Raw genomic sequence first — 16937 nt, forward strand, 5'->3', positions numbered from 1 at the left:
CAATAAATCCAGCTGAGTCTTAGGAGCCAGTGACCTAGAACACACAGCTGCAAGGCCGGCAGCTCTAGTACCGGAGGCTGGAGGCAGCCTCTGGGAGCCTCAAGGAGGCTGCCATGCTGCCCCCTCCCCACGACGACCTCTGCCACCTCCCGGCTGGCCCACAGACTCTTTTAGGAATTTTTAATAAAGGAGATAAATGATATCTCATTGTGGTTTTCATTTGCATTTCCCCGATGATTAGAGATGCTGAGCATTTGTTCACATGCGTGTCGGCCATTCTTCTGTCTTCTTTTGGAAAGTTTCTGTTCACGTCCTTCGCCCACTTTCTGCTAGGGGTTGTTTGATTCCTCCTTGCTGATGTTCCTGAGTTCTAAATAGATTCTGGTTATCAGCCCGTTATCGGATGTGTAGCTCGTGAAAATTCTCTCCCATTCCGTAGGTCGGCTGTATAACTACTTCTTTTCAATCCAGGATTCGGTTGAGGATTCCACGTTGTGTTTAGTTGTCACGACTCTTTAGTTTCCTTTAATCTAGAACCGTCCCTCAGGCTTTTTATTGTTCCATGCACAAAGGTCTTTAAGCGTCTTCATTCAATTCCACGCATGGGTCTAGGTACACTCCTGACATTCTTGATTTGTTTCCTATATTATCCCAGTTTAGCCCTGTAAAAGTAAAATAATTAAGTTAATTTTTGTGCACTCTGGAAAAGATGGAGATGACTTTAAAATACATGTTAGAACTTCAGGGATTCTCTGTTGTTCATCCAGTAAACACATTATCTAGACTCAAAGGACACAGAGAAGAGACAGAGGCTTTCCACCTGAAAACCTCTTTCAGTTGTAGATGGTTTGGGGGTTTCGTGCCATCCTGGGTTTACAAAGAAAGCAAGGCTCCAACCAGTCCCTTTATTACTAAAGTCTGCTAAATTGTCAGCAATCAGAGGCACCACAAATGGCATGCTGAGGAAGAAAACAAGTCGAAATGCAAAGTGTGACTAATAATAAAACGTTATTTTCCCCAAAGTTTCTGTGGCGAATGTTTCTATCATCATCATACACAGTTTCTTTTGATACCAAGATGAGCCTTTTGAGAAAGCAACTGGGGCTTCCTCACAAAGCGAGGAAATTAGTAAATGTTCAACGACTGAAAGGACAGTTGTGTGAGAAGTTGCCATAACGACATGACGAGGCTATCCGTGTGGCTTAATTTCAGTCACACCGAATTGGGCTCCACGTCGTGTTTTAAAACATGAGTCAATATTTTAGGAGTTTAGCACAAAAGACGTAAATATGGATTGTATGGACTGAGTCCTCTTCTGAATGCAGGTCTTGCCAGGAGGAGAGTTTCCAATTTAATCTGCTCGTTTCTGCAGCAAGCACAAGTATTTTTCTTTCAAGTGGAGCTTAAATGCTGTTTCTGGAAATCTACTTTCACTGCACAGAGAATTTGATAAACTATCAGGTTACACACTGCCATTAAGCAAATCAATACTGGGTCTTTCATCCATTAACAAATTAGTAGGAAATCCAAGTGTGTATTCCCCAAATGTTGAAGGCAGCGTCAGCCATGAGCATTTTTTGAAGATGCATCTTTCTATTGGCTAAAATAGAAAACTATCTGTATGATAAGATTTTTTTTTCTGTCCTTACTATTTTGAGGAAAATATTGCAATAGCTAATATTTATACTTCGGGTTACACTGTACGATTGACATCTTTTATGTGAATTTTTTTCACTTGATCACCATGGAAAATCGAGGACGTTAGATTTTATGTTATCATCTTTCTTTACAGATGAGGACTTGAAACTCAGAAAGGTTAAGTAACACATTTGGTTAAATGTTGGAGTGTGATCCAGTCCCGGAGCTACCTGTGTTGGAATCCAGCGCCAATTCTAATTCAGTAGGTGTGGGCGGAAACTGAGAACCCACATTTTAAAAAAAACCCCAAGAGCTGCTGCCACTGATGGTTCAAGAACCATACTTTCGGCCGGGCGCGGTGGCTCACGCCTATAATCCTAGCACTCTGGGAGGCCAAGGCGGGTGGATTGCTCGAGGTCAGGAGTTCGAAACCAGCCTGAGCAAGAGCAAGGCCCCATCTCTATTATAAATAGAAAGAAATTGATTGGCCAACTAATATATATAGAAAAAATTAGACAGGCATGGTAGCACATGCCTGTAGTCCCAGCTACTTGGGAGGCTGAGGCAGGAGAATCGCTTGAGCCCAGGAGTTGGAGGTTGCTGTGAGCTAGGCTGATGCCACGGCACTCACTCTAGCCTGAACAACAAAATGAGACTGTGTCTTCAAAAAAAAAAAAAAAAAAGAACCATACTTTGAGTAGCAAGGATCTAATCTAACACATAATGGTTCCTAGACTTGAGTATTATATGGATTCTTTGTACAAGGAAAAACTAGTGGAGCCCAGAAATACATCTGAAGACCTTAACTGCAAAAAACACCAGTGATAATCTAGAGTCTTATTCTGTTAAACTGCCTTTCAATTAGGATATAGTACAGCAAAAGTTGTTTTCTTTCCATAACTGGTAAATATCTTTTAGATCGTAATTTAAGTGACAATATAAAATACTAGTACAACTCACAAACTGCAGTGTGAAAACTATGAACTCTTGGAAGTCCATGAAATCCAAACAGAAATGGTATACTACACGTTACATGGTGGTTTGTAAATCAATTGCATTGAAAATTCATACTTATGGAATAGCTACTCTTCAAGTTTTGCTACTGTGTTTCCCTGAAAATAAGCCCTACCCATACAATAAGCCCCAGCAGGATTTCTAAGCATGGGCGCAATAGAAGCCCTACCCGGAAAATAAGCCCTAGTGATGGGCGTGGCTATGAAAATAAGCCCTAGTGTGGGTGTGGCTATGAAAATAAGCCCTAGTGCTGGGCGTGGCTATGAAAATAAGTCCTAGTGATGGGCATGGCTATGAAAATAAGCCCTAGTGCTGGGCGTGGCTATGAAAATAAGCCCTAGTGCTGGGCGTGGCTATGAAAATAAGCCCTAGTGATGGGTGTGGCTACGCAGCACATCTGCACAACCCATGCATGTCGTCACAGAGCGGGAAAGAAGACGAGCAGCCCTTCTCATCTGCCCTGCTAGAACTCTAGTGCTCGACAGGAGAACCATTGGGGCCAGTGGTTCAGAAGGAAATAGAGTCACAGGACATTCAGGATGGAATTTGGGGTTTGGAGAGTGAGGATGATGTTCCAGAAGAAGACGACTTCACTTTATTTGAACAAATGTAGATGGTTGTACCATACTTAAAAAAAAAATAACACATCCCCTGAAAATAAGCCCTAGGGTGTCTTCTGGAGGAAAAATAAATAGAAGACCCTGTCTTATTTTCGGGGAAACACAGTAGTTGTTGCTACATTGGTTAGGGGGAAAAAAAGGCTACTACTTAGAAATCCTTCCATTGATCAAGATTCTTTCCAAGCAATTATATTGAATTATTTGCAAAATAATTTTTTGTTATTTTCATCATCGTATTGTAGGTTTTGTTGCTGTTCATTACACAGATCGGATGCCGGTCATTAGGCATTGGGATGGCTGCAAAGATGAACCATAAATCCTAGCAGTGACATGTACGTATAAATCCTGGGGAGTCAACACATAATTTGAGTTGTCAGGCTGAAATTTCTGCGGGATGGGGCCACATGTGGATCATCCTGTCCTGACAGGCCTGTCCTACAGCAGGGTTGATGGCGACATCCACACACCCTAGCACGGCTCTGCGTGAAAGTGCTTCTTGCCGAATGATTTTCGCTGTCACCAGCCAAGTACTTTATACCTGTCGTTGGCAATTTGCAAACAGGCGTTGAGTATCCATCTACAATCCCACAGGTGGAAGAATGATTGCATGTCTTAATTTTCCTAAATCTTTCCTTAGGTTTTTCTCACCCTGAGAGGGAGGGCCTACTTTCAACCTTGGTGGTCACCGGGACGCTTCTCTTCCTCATGTTTCCTGTCCCCGACCGTCCCCTGGGGGTGGGCTGTGCAAAGGTGTCCTGGGTCTGCCTCACACGGGCCCAGGGAGCACACGAGGGGACCATGCTGACACCCTTTTTGTCAGCCTGCATGCCCTTCCTGGGCTCAATGCCCTGGAATGGGGGCTGAGGTGGCACCCAAGTGCCTCGCTCCTGGTCTGCATAGGAGCATCTCAGAGCAGTCCCCTCTTAGGTCTTGGGGTCCCCAGCGTGCGGCCACGATGGATCTGAGGTCCCAGCCATCTAGAGCAGGGGTCCTCAAACTTTTTAAACAGGGGGCCAGTCTACTGTCCCCCAGACCGTTGGAGAGTGCGCACTGTGGGCCTGGGACGAGTCGGCTGCTAAGCAGGACAGGCAGCGGCGGCAAAAACACCCGGAGGAGGGCCAGATAGATGTCCTCGGCAGGTGGCATGTGGCCCGCGGGCCGTAGTTTGAGGACGCCCCTGATCTAGAGGGTTCCACCAACCTTTGTCTTCTTCCCCATCTTCCCTGAGCAATGCCTCCCTCAGCCTTCGAAGTTACCCTTCACCCTGTCCCCACCAGCTCCCGAAAGCCCCGACAGTCCTTGTTTCTGGGTGTCCACACAGGGCAGGGATTGAAGGTGACTTCACGCCTCCCCTGAGACAGGGAAGCCCCAATCCTGGCTCTCTGTTTGGAATGAGGGTCACCAACATATCGGAAGAACCTACAGCAGTGAATTCCATCCCCAAGTGACCCTGCGGTTGTTCAGCTGGTTGGTAGTGTCTTTCCTCTGCTTGATTTCTGAGCACCCACTGTCTACCAGGCAATGTTCTGGGCGCTGGAGATGCAAGAGCAAGCCATCTAGAAGGACAGAGGTGGGATGTCCCAAGCGGTGCGGGAATCCCACAGGTGCGGGACGCCAGAGGCTGCAGTTGCTGCCAACTTGGCCACGCTATTGCTTGACACGGATGAAACTCACCGTTGCTTTTATTTCCTTGGGTGCTACTTGTGGAGGAGGCAAAGCTTGTGAACATGGGACCATCTGGAAGTCACAACAAATAGTCGTGAGGGCTTTCTTGAGCTAGAAGTTCCCGGCTGAAGGACGCTACTTTTGAAAAGTGGTGGCACTGACTGATTTTTGTCACTGCTTCTTGGGCAGGAGGAGCCCTATTTTTCTTAGAGTTTTCTTTGAGGAGCTGGAAACTGGAGGCCAATTCTTTAACCAACACTTTTTCTGACCTCCCAGAAATCCCTGTGTCATAGTTATTACTGACGCTTAATTACATGTGAATAATAATTTTTTTTTTGTCCTTATTTTGGAGTTGTTTTTTTGTTGTTTTTTTTTTTCAACAAGAGCTTCTTAAGGATACAGACTGCATTTGTGTCCTGGGCTCGCTCTCACACAAATACTTAGGGAATAGAACTATTTGCATTTGTTTGCAAGGTAGACTTGGGAGGATAGCAATTTTTTTATACGCTTTCATGTGCGGTATGCCACATTGTATGTGCTACGTTTAGCTCCCTTGCCTGCTTTAGCTGTTTATACCTAAATTGCCTCTCTGTGTCTGAATGATGATTCCATTTTATTTTTCAGTCACCCTTCAAGGAAATATATAAAGAAGTGACTTCAGGCTATTGGCATGCAGTAGATGGCTTGGCTGGGTTTCTGAAGAGAGAAGGCAGAAGAGAGAGACAGGGAACAGAGGCAGTAACCAGCTTCAGCTTGTCGTTTCCTATTTATCTGTAGCCCAAATAGCACACAATTTATTTGTAGCACACAGTGGCTACGTGCATAAGAATTAATAAAAAGGAAACAGAGATGCAATCCGGTATGGCATGTAAGAACGTGGGCTTCGGGATTCTGTGGGCCTGTGAGTTGCTGTTCTGCCTCTTCGTTGCTGGGTGACCTTAGGCTGGTCACTTTGCCTCTCTGTTCCTTTGTTTTCTCATCTCTGAAATGATGACATATTGATATCTATTTCAAAGGGCTGTTATGAGGATGAAATAAGGTAACACATGGAAAGTGTCTAGTACTAAATCATTAGCTAACTGTTATATCCATTTTGATATCTTTCTACTACATCTCAGGCATTTGATAAAGTTCCCAGAGCAAAGCTACGGAATATTGGAACAATGAACATGAACTCTGGTGCTTTGGGGACATCAGTAGATATTTAAACCAGTTGACCGGCCGGGCGCGGTGGCTCGAGGTCAGGAGTTCAAAACCAGCCTGAGCAAGAGCGAGACCCCGTCTCTACTATAAATAGAAAGAAATTAATTGGCCAACTAAAAATATATAGAAAAAATTAGCCGGGCATGGTGGCGCATGCCTGTAGTCCCAGCTACTCGGGAGGCTGAGGCTGGAGGATCGCTTGAGCCCAGGAGTTGGAGGTTACTGTGAGCGAGGCTGACGCCACGGCACTCACTCTAGCCTGGGCAACAAAGTGAGACTCTGTCTCAAAAAATAAAAATATAAAAAAAATAATAAACCAGTTGGCAATTAAAAGAAAAAAGACTTTGGCTAATATGAATAAAATCAACCTTACTGCCCTTCCCTTCTCTCGCCTTGCCATATTAGGGGGAAGAAGATAAACTTACCCTCTAGCTCTCTTCCCTGTATGGTTCATGCCTACTGAAGATTTTGTGCCTTCTTCAAGAATGCCCCGCCCCACCTATGGTGGTTAGTTTTATATGTCAACTTAGCTGGGCCACAGTACCCAGATATTTGGTCAAATACTCGTAGAGATGTTGCTGTGAAGTTATTATTATTATTTTTAAGATGAGATTGACATTTAAGTCAGTAGACTTTGAGTAAAGCAGGTTACCTTCCATAATGTGGGTTGGCCTCACCCAAACAATTAATTGAAAGTCCTAAGAGGAAAGAGCTTGACCTCCCCCAAGGGCATTCTGCCTCCCGCTTGCCTTTGCAGTCTGCAGCCTCAACTCTTACCTGGGTCTCCAGTCTGCAGGCCTCCCCTGCAGATTTTCTACGTGCCAGTCTCCACAATCATGAGTCCATTTCTTAGAATAAATCTCTCTCTCTCTCTCTATATATATATATATACACATCCTATGGGTCTATTTCCCTGGAGACTAATAGACCATCCCACCCCCAATTTTTTAAAGCCAGATCCCAAACTAAGTTTTATATTTAAACAGAGCAAAGGGGAAGGAAGGGTGTGAGCATGGCTTGTATTTCCTCCTATGCTCCCAAAATAGGGCCTTTTTCTGTACCTGGGCAACTGAATCTTTGCTTTGCGTTCACAGCTGTGTGTGATGGTCAGTCATCCAAAGTGACAGATTCTCAAGGGAAGATGAAATTGAGCACACTCTCCCTAAAAGGGAAATCTAGGAAGAATTTCAACAATAAGGGATTTCAAGGAGTGCAGGGATTTGCAGTCAATTAGATTAACCAGAAAGTGTCATTCCTGGAGTGGACTGGTTAATCCACCCCTTAATCCATCTTGGAAAATATTTATAAGGGACTTTGAGAGTGTTGAAAAGAAATGCTGCTTTTGAAAGCACAAGAGCTAAGTGACCAACACAAGTTTTTCGTTATGACCATGTTCGTACAATCTTCTAAAAACCTGGCCTGTTTCTTCCATTGCAGATTTTACCAGTGAAGTTTACTAATGTATATCTCCTGTTTTTAAGACTAATTAAAAAAAATTTTTTTTATACACCTGATTTCAACTACATTGGAATGGCTTGCATTTCAAGGTGTGTAAAGCTGTTTATTTTCTTAAGAGGCAAAATTTGTTCATAGGTAAGCTTGTTGAACACTGACACATTCTAACAATCCAACACCCACTTAAGTGGGTTTCACACAGTGTGGTTAGCACTTCCACTAACATATTTCCTAGCTCCTTAAAAAATATGTATTTTTAATGTTTAATTTAGATTAAAATAGGATTCCTTTCACATCAAGGTAATGTAGCTTAATAGGATATGATATTTGTTGGGGCGGGAAGAAATCTTGCTCGTCTTTTAATTTCTTGTTGAGCTGTGTGCATGGCGTTTCTATTAAATACATTGATCAAAGTAATTATTTCATAGCAAACTGGGAAGAAGAAATTAATTAAAATTTTTATAAATATAAGTATAAAATAATTTTAAAAAATACATTGAAATTTACTTGGAGAAAAAACACTCCCTTACAACCTGCATTTCTTTCCAGAAAGGTTACTAGAGTATTGCTGAATTTAGTGGGCCGTCATGACTGCTCTTACGTATTATTGACTTTCATCAGTATTTTCTGCGTAAGCTCTCTTGGGGATGGGTCTCTAGATTTTCGATGCAGATAGGAAGGAGCAAATATCTGCTCGACTGGTAGCTGTGTGCAGAGATGAAAAAAAAAAAAAACAAAAACGCTGTATGTTATAATCACAGAGGTGGCAGTAGTGAAAAACAAGAGCAGGAGGCAAGATGATGAGGTCCCAGTTTGAAGAGAAGCGGCTCAGGGTGGTGATGCTCACGTGAATAGAGGTTCTTCTAGCAAATAGTGCAAAGATCAGACAGAAAGAGAATACGCACTTCTGAGAGGTGCAGAGATACATGTTTTATGGGTTTCCCAACTTCCCTGGATTATTGGTTTTAGGATAACATGCTTTTTTTTTTTTTTTTTTTTTTTTTTTTTTTTTTTTTTTTTTTATTGATGCTTTGGAGCTAAATACAAAGCAAACTACATTTCCCATGCTCCTCTGTTCCGGGCAGCCTCCCAGTCCCCCTTGGCAGGAGCACTCATTTTCCTAGCACCTGGCTCCATGAACGAATGAGGTAGAACTGGCGAAGCCAAGAGGGACAATAAAAATCTTGTGCTGCTTGGAGGGATCATGGAGAGAAAAATCTTTAGGTTTAGGTTTTCTGCGTCGCGAGGTGTTGAATATAAACAAGGAAAGAGAGCTCTTCTACCAGACACTGCACTAGGCATAACATGCTTGCTCTCAACAGACTCTGCTTGGCTTGAAACCGTCAAGAGAGCAAACAGACAACCCACAGAATGGGAGAAAATTTTCCCAAGCTACACATCTGATAAAGGGCTGATAACTAGAATCTATTTACAACTCAGGAAAATCAGCAAGAAAAAAATCGAACAACCTTATCAAGAAATGGGCAAAGGACATGAACAGAAACTTCTCAAAAGAAGACAGAAGAATGGCCAACAAACATATGAAAAAATGCTCAACATCTGTAATCATCAGGGAAATGAAAATAAAAACCACACACAAAAAAAATCACTTAACTCCAGTGAGAATGGCCTTTATCAAAAAGTCCCCAAACAATAGATGCTGGTGTGGATGCGGAGAGAGAGGAACACTCCTACACTGCCGGTGGGACTGCAAACTGGTTCAGCCTCTGTGGAAAGCAACATGGAGATACCTTAAAGCGATACAAGTGGATCTACCATTTGATCCAGCAATCCCACGACTGGGCATCTACCCAAAAGACCAAAAGTCACTTTATGAAAAAGATACCTGCACTCGAATGTTTACAGCAGCACAATTCACAATCACAAAACTGTGGAAACAACCCAAGTGCCCATCAATTCATGAGTGGATTAATAAAACGTGGTATACGTATACCATGGAGTACTATTCAGCTTTAAGAAACAACGGTGATCTAGCACATCTTGTATTATCCTGGATAGAGCTGGAACCCATTCTACTAAGTGAACTATCCCAAGAATGGAAAAACAAGCACCACATGGACTCACCAGCAAATTGGTATTAATTGATCAGCACCTAAGTGGACACATAGGAGTAACATCTATTGGGTGTCAGGTAGGTGGGAGGGGGAGGAGGGGATGGGTATATACAAACACAACGAGTGAGATGTGCAACGTCTGGGGGATGGACACGCTTGAAGCTCTGACTCGAGGGGGGAGGGGGCATGGGGAATATATGTAACCTTAACACTTGTACCCCAATAATATGCTAAAATAAAAAATAAATTTAAAAAATGAGGTTGCATTGGAGAAACACATTAATTAAAATACACACGTCGACCCTTTCTTTGCTTCACGTATTTGTATTTGTTTTCCTCTCTTTACAAGAAAGTAAAGAGGTTTTTTTTGGCTAAAGGGAAAAAAATGAGTCTGTGCCCCAGTGTGTTTGGTTATAGCCATTCATTCGTGGTCTGCTTTGCGAAAACACTGTCGTGGTCGCTTTCCTTTGTCATGAGGACTTCATTGTTAGGGCAAAGCGTGGTGATGTTGGGAATGGGAAATGAAGAGAGCCCGTGGCAAGTTGAGACTTTCTGTCCTTGTCACATCTAAAGAAGTAGGACTTCTTTCCTCATTGTTTCTCCCCACTTCTTTCTTCTGTTAAGTTCTAGAACCCGAGTTCCTAGCCCTACCCTTGGATTGAGGTGAGACGGTGTAGATCGTAAGCAAGACTTCCACCTTCCTCATGTCAAACAATCGTAGTTTTCAATGTTGGAGGAGGAGAAACTTTTTCCTGTCCCCTCTCTCATGGTCATTACCTGGGGGGTAGCCCATGCATTGAACTGATGGAAGGAAAAAGAGTTTATTCCTATGTGTGCAGGAGCTTACAAAGGAAGGAGCTGAATAAATGATAAATGGCTAAAGTTAAGGACTTAAATATTTAGTAGAGAAAAGAGGGGGAGAAAAGGCCTCTATTTTGGACTAAATGGGGCTCTTTAGGAAAGAGGAATGGGTTTCCAGAAGAACAAAGCGGAGATAAGAAAGTTTGTGGCAATGCCTGCCTATGCTGTGGTCTTTCCATTCTCTTGATGGCCATAAACTTCCCCCGGAGAGGACATTTGTCATAGGTTTACTCTTGGTCTCCTTCCTGGGAATAAAAGCTGCCCTGAAGAGGGAATTTATGGCAGTCTCATTTCCCAGAAGTTTCTGCTCTTAGTCAGATAAGGGAAGCTCCAAGGAGGCTTCTTCCTGCATCTGTTTAATCCCAAATGTCTTTAATGTTAAATAATCTTCAGGCCGGGCGCGGTGGCTCACGCCTCTCATCCTAGCACTCTGGGAGGCTGAGGCGGGAGGATCGCTCAAGGTCAGGAGTTTGAGACCAACCTGAGCAAGAGCGGGACCCCTGTCTCTACTAAAAATAGAAATTAATTGGTCAACTAAAAAATTATATAGAAAAAAATTAGCCGGGCGTGGTGGCGCATGCCTGTGGTCCCAGCTACTTGGGAGGCTGAGGCAGGAGGATCGCTTGAGCCCAGGAGTTTGAGGTTGCTGTGAGCGAGGCTGACACCATGGCACTCACTCTAGCCTGGGCGACAGAGTGAGACTCTGTCTCAAATAAATAAATAAAATAATCTTCATATCAACTCTGGGGTCCTAAGTGGGCCCTCACACTATCCTTAAGCGTATGGCTCATTATTTTTTGAAATAGTTCATTAAACACCATGTATCTCTTTTTTCTTTTCTTTTTTTCTTTTTAGAGACAGGGTCTCACTCTGTCGCCCAGGCTGGAGTGCCATGGTAGGATTGCAGCTCCGTGGCTCAAACCATCCTCCCGCCTCAGCCTCCCAAAGTGCTGGGGTGACAGGCAGGAGGCAATGCAGCAGCCCAAACACTACATACCTTGATACTGAGTTTCGTCACCTCCTTAAATTTTGCTCCTGAGGCACGTGTCTTGCTGACCTCCCCCTCGTCCTGCTATTTCCTGGCTTCTCAACTGCCTTTGAGAAGAAAGCCTTCATATGCCGAATTGGGGTGGCGGTATTTATTAACCGACTACTGACCTCTTTGGTTGAGAGTTGCCCTAGAAGGAGTTAATTCCTGACTCTTCTCAATAATGCTAGGAGGTAGGTGCTCCTTGGAGTCAGGACTAGGGTGAGGTGAGCGAGTGCCAAAGAACTCAAGTCATCAAGATGAATAATATTTTCATGCAATACTTCAGAAACTCAAAATTAATGCAAAAAAATTTAGGCTAAACAAAATGTCAACATTTTAGCCGAAGACACAATGCAACCCTCTTCTTGCAGGACTCTACCTCATTCACCTCACCCTCATGCTGGCCTTGGTTCCAATTAAATTTTCTTCTTTCTTTCTTTCTTTCTTTCTTTCTTTCTTTCTTTCTTTCTTTCTTTCTTTCTTTCTTTCTTTCTTTCTTCCTTCCTTCCTTCCTTCCTTCCTTCCTTCCTTCCTTCCTTCCTTCCTTCTTTCTTTCTTTCTTTCTTTCTTTCTTTCTTTCTTTCTTTCTTTCTTTCTTTCTTTCTTTCTTTCTTTCGAGTGGGTGGAGTGCAGTGGTGCAATCACAGTTCACTGCAACCTTGAACTCCTGGGCTCAGGCAATCCTACCATCTTATCCTCCTGAATATCTGGGACTACAGACATGCTCCCAAGCCCAGCTAATTTTTCTATCAAAGAGATATGGAGAAGATAATACTGATCTTTGGCCTCTGAGCTAGCACCAGTGGTCCCCCGGGTTCCCAGGCCTTCCAGCCTTGGACTGAGAGCTACACCATTAGCTCCCCTGTGTTCTGAGGCCTAAGGGGCTTGGACTGAGCCACCACTAACAGCTCCCTGTTTCCCCAGTTTGCAGGAAGTGTATTGTGAGCCTTCTCAGCCTCCATAACCATGTGAGCCAACTCTCCTCGTAAATCCCCTCTCATATGCCCACCTACCTACCTGCCTACATACCTATATCCTATTGGCTTTGTTTCTCTACAGTGCCCTGACTGGAGAAGATGGAGATAATACTAGGAGAAGATAATACTATGGAGAAGATAATACTAGGAGAAGATAATACTATGGAGAAGATAATATTATGGAGAAGATAATATTAGGAGAAGATAATACTAGGAGAAGATAATATTATGGAGAAGATAATATTAGGAGAAGATAATACTAGGAGAAGATAATACTATGGAGAAGATAATACTATGGAGAAGATAATACTAGGAGAAGATAATACTATGGAGAAGATAATATTATGGAGAAGATAATATTAGGAGAAGATAATACTAGGAGAAGATAATATTATGGAGAAGATAATACTAGGAGAAGATAATACTATGGAGAAGATAATATTAGGAGAAGATAATACTAGGAGAAGATAATACTAGGAGAAGATAATATTAGGAGAAGATAATACTAGGAGAAGATAATACTATGGAGAAGATAATACTATGGAGAAGATAACACTAGGAGAAGATAATACTATGGAGAAGATAATACTATGGAGAAGATAATACTAGGAGAAGATAATACTAGGAGAAGATAATACTAGGAGAAGATAATACTATGGAGAAGATAACACTAGGAGAAGATAATACTATGGAGAAGATAATACTATGGAGAAGATAATACTAGGAGAAGATAATACTATGGAGAAGATAATACTTTGGAGAAGATAATACTATGGAGAAGATAATACTAGGAGAAGATAATACTATGGAGAAGATAATACTATGGAGAAGATAATACTAGGAGAAGATAATACTAGGAGAAGATAATACTATGGAGAAGATAATACTATGGAGAAGATAATACTTTGGAGAAGATAATACTATGGAGAAGATAATACTATGGAGAAGATAATACTATGCAGAAGATAATACTAGGAGAAGATAATACTAGGAGAAGATAATACTAGGAGAAGATAATACTAGGAGAAGATAATACTATGGAGAAGATAATACTATGGAGAAGATAATACTAGGAGAAGATAATACTATGGAGAAGATAATATTATGGAGAAGATAATATTAGGAGAAGATAATACTAGGAGAAGATAATATTACGGAGAAGATAATATTAGGAGAAGATAATACTATGGAGAAGATAATATTAGGAGAAGATAATACTAGGAGAAGATAATACTAGGAGAAGATAATATTATGGAGAAGATAATACTAGGAGAAGATAATACTGTGGAGAAGATAATATTAGGAGAAGATAATACTAGGAGAAGATAATACTATGGAGAAGATAATACTATGGAGAAGATAACACTAGGAGAAGATAATACTATGGAGAAGATAATACTATGGAGAAGATAATACTAGGAGAAGATAATACTAGGAGAAGATAATACTATGGAGAAGATAATACTTTGGAGAAGATAATACTATGGAGAAGATAATACTAGGAGAAGATAATACTATGGAGAAGATAATACTATGGAGAAGATAATACTAGGAGAAGATAATACTATGGAGAAGATAACACTAGGAGAAGATAATACTATGGAGAAGATAATACTATGGAGAAGATAATACTAGGAGAAGAAAATACTAGGAGAAGATAATACTATGGAGAAGATAATACTTTGGAGAAGATAATACTATGGAGAAGATAATACTAGGAGAAGATAATACTATGGAGAAGATAATACTATGGAGAAGATAATACTAGGAGAAGATAATACTAGGAGAAGATAATACTATGGAGAAGATAATACTATGGAGAAGATAATACTTTGGAGAAGATAATACTATGGAGAAGATAATACTATGGAGAAGATAATACTTTGGAGAAGATAATACTATGCAGAAGATAATACTAGGAGACGATAATACTAGGAGAAGATAATACTAGGAGACGATAATACTGAAGTCTAAGGGCAGGAGAAGAAGGGTGTCCGGCTCCAGAGACAGAGAGAGCAAGTTCCCCTCTCCTTTTGCCTTTTTGCTCCATAATATGGCCCTCAACAGATCGGGTGGTATGCGCCCACATCGGGGAGGCTGATCCTACTCGCTCAGTCCTCTGATTCCAACGCCATCTCTTCTGGACACCCCTCGCAGACATGCCCAGAAATAACGCATTGCCAGCTATTTGGGTATCTCTTAACCCAGCCACGTTGACACCTGAAACTAACCATCCTGCGGTAGAAGCGATATGCAGACCCCACCTCTGCCTGCTCTCCTAAGCTTTCACCTAGTTTGGGTAAATTTGTGAGTCCTTGGTAGATAGCTTTGCAGGAAAAAGCACAGCAGAGTTAGAATTGTATAGACAGTTCTACCCCCCCTGGCAGCTTTTCACACTACGTGTAAGATGCGGCAAAGTGAAAACTTGCCAATTACGTGAAGGTCTATTGAGACGCTGCAGCTGCGTGTGTTTATTTCATACCTGTAGAGTCAAACCTGGGAGTGTGTGTGTGCGCTGCAAAGAGAAAAGTTGGACATTTTATCATTTTTCAATATCTGATAATTGCACATGAATGCACCTGATTTTCCCATTAGCTAAATGGAGTTGCCAGAAAGAACTAATGAATATCGAATGGTTTGAGCTCTGTCACTTTTTGAAGGAGGGACCGGACACGAAATCACTTCTTTTAATACGGAGACAAAGACGAGCAGCTTTGCAATTTAATGAAAGGCTGCAGATTGGAAAGCTGGCTACGCAGCCCCGCTTCCTCTCTGCGTGCAGAAGGCTCTCGGCGTGGGTTTTGTTGATTGATTGGCAGTCGAACTGACGGCCTGCTAGGCACAGAGCTTTAGGGCAGGTGTCTTCAAACCATGGCCCACGGGCCACATGTGGCCCGCCCAGGACATTCATCCGGCCCACTGCTGGGTGATTTGCCGCTGCTGCCTGTCCTGCTTAGCAGCTGACTCGTCCCGGGCCCACAGTGCGCACTCTCCAACGGTCTGGGGGACAGTGGACTGGCCCCCTGTTTGCAAAGTTTGAGGACCCCTGCTTTAGGATATAAAGCAGGTACATTGTACAGGCTGTTACAAAGCACCTTAGAACACACCCAGCTGCTTTGTTCTGGGTTCTTCACAAGTGCTGAGAGTGTGGGCCAGGGATTTTTCCTGCTGAGAATGTCAGCCATGTTGTTGTAGAATTCCAACAGACTTGGAGAAAACTTCTTCTGGAATTTCTGGTTTGGCTGTTTTCATGGCAAGACTTATTATTGGCGGTTGCCAACTCTTCCTCTTCACTGTTGACCACGCCATGCCATTGTTTTCCTAATGATGGATGCGAAAATATTTCCCCTCTTTTTTTTTTTTTGAGTATAAAAAGTTTTTTTATTATGGCATTAAGGCAAAATTATTTAATTTTTTAAAGTCAATACATTTTTATTCAAGGAATTTCACAGATGATTCCTTCCACTGTCCATATCAAGGTAGCCTTAGTTCCTCAAAGGCTGGTGGTCTTTGAAGATTTACCTTCAAGATGGCGCTTTTTAGAAGAACTGATCCTCAGTCCATAGTTATCCTGTCAGCCCAGAAGCTGCGTGCCACAATTCTTTTTATTTTGGCTTCTTTTATCTCCACTTAAATATGGGCATAATGACGAAAACTTAAACTCCCCACCAAGAAATTTTGGAATCTAATTTCTTCGAGCAAGTTACTTCAGGGTCATTTTTAGAGGACATGGATCTGCCCGGTTCTCAATTTGACACCCTCTTGGAAAAGTGAATGAGTTCCAATCATTAGCACCTAAAGCCATCACACTCAAGAATAGTACAGGTCAGTGGGATTTGCCAATACCTAAGGTAAAAACAAATTAATAGGCGTATCATACTTTTAGCAACTGTCTGGTAGTTTCTTCCCACAGAGTTAACAAATAGTCCTGTGAGGAAAGCAAAACCACAGTGTTACTCTATGAGGCGTTTCCAATGACATATGGCTACAGAAAAAGCCCCACCAAGATAGACCTCAATATTTCCCCTGTTAATATTCATGCAGTGATATTTTTATGTTATCTATCTGGATAGGCATATATATTTTTTTTGCCCTTTTACTTAAAATCCAGGCTCATAAGACAACTGCTTTTATCACGTCTCTACCGGAGATTCCTTGGTGGAGAGATGTCCATTGCTTGGCCACAGGTTGGGTTTAGGACCAGCTTTTTAGCAGCGCGACATTCATTACCTACTGAGTTTCTAAAATTAATTTGAGATGTTGGCCATTAAAGGGACAGAGAACAAATGAATCCTAATGCACTTCAGGGGCATAAAATTAAAATGGTGTGCTTGATTGGCAGCAGTCTAATGTTATTAGCAATCATCTGGTTAAAAAGGGAGGGAGGGGCGGCATGTTT

The 16937-nt window shown here is 42.1% G+C and overlaps 1 non-coding gene across 1 annotated transcript; it reads right to left on the bottom strand.

Moving 5' to 3' along the window:
- Window positions 1-16425: 16425 nt before the first annotated feature.
- Window positions 16426-16557, bottom strand: LOC142865617 (small nucleolar RNA SNORA18). The gene has a single exon (XR_012915817.1). It is a non-coding gene; the product is annotated as a small nucleolar RNA SNORA18 (small nucleolar RNA).
- Between the last annotated feature and the right edge of the window lie 380 nt (window positions 16558-16937).

This window comes from Microcebus murinus, chromosome 30, assembly GCF_040939455.1.
Source record: "Microcebus murinus isolate Inina chromosome 30, M.murinus_Inina_mat1.0, whole genome shotgun sequence".
Taxonomy (NCBI): domain Eukaryota; kingdom Metazoa; phylum Chordata; class Mammalia; order Primates; family Cheirogaleidae; genus Microcebus; species Microcebus murinus.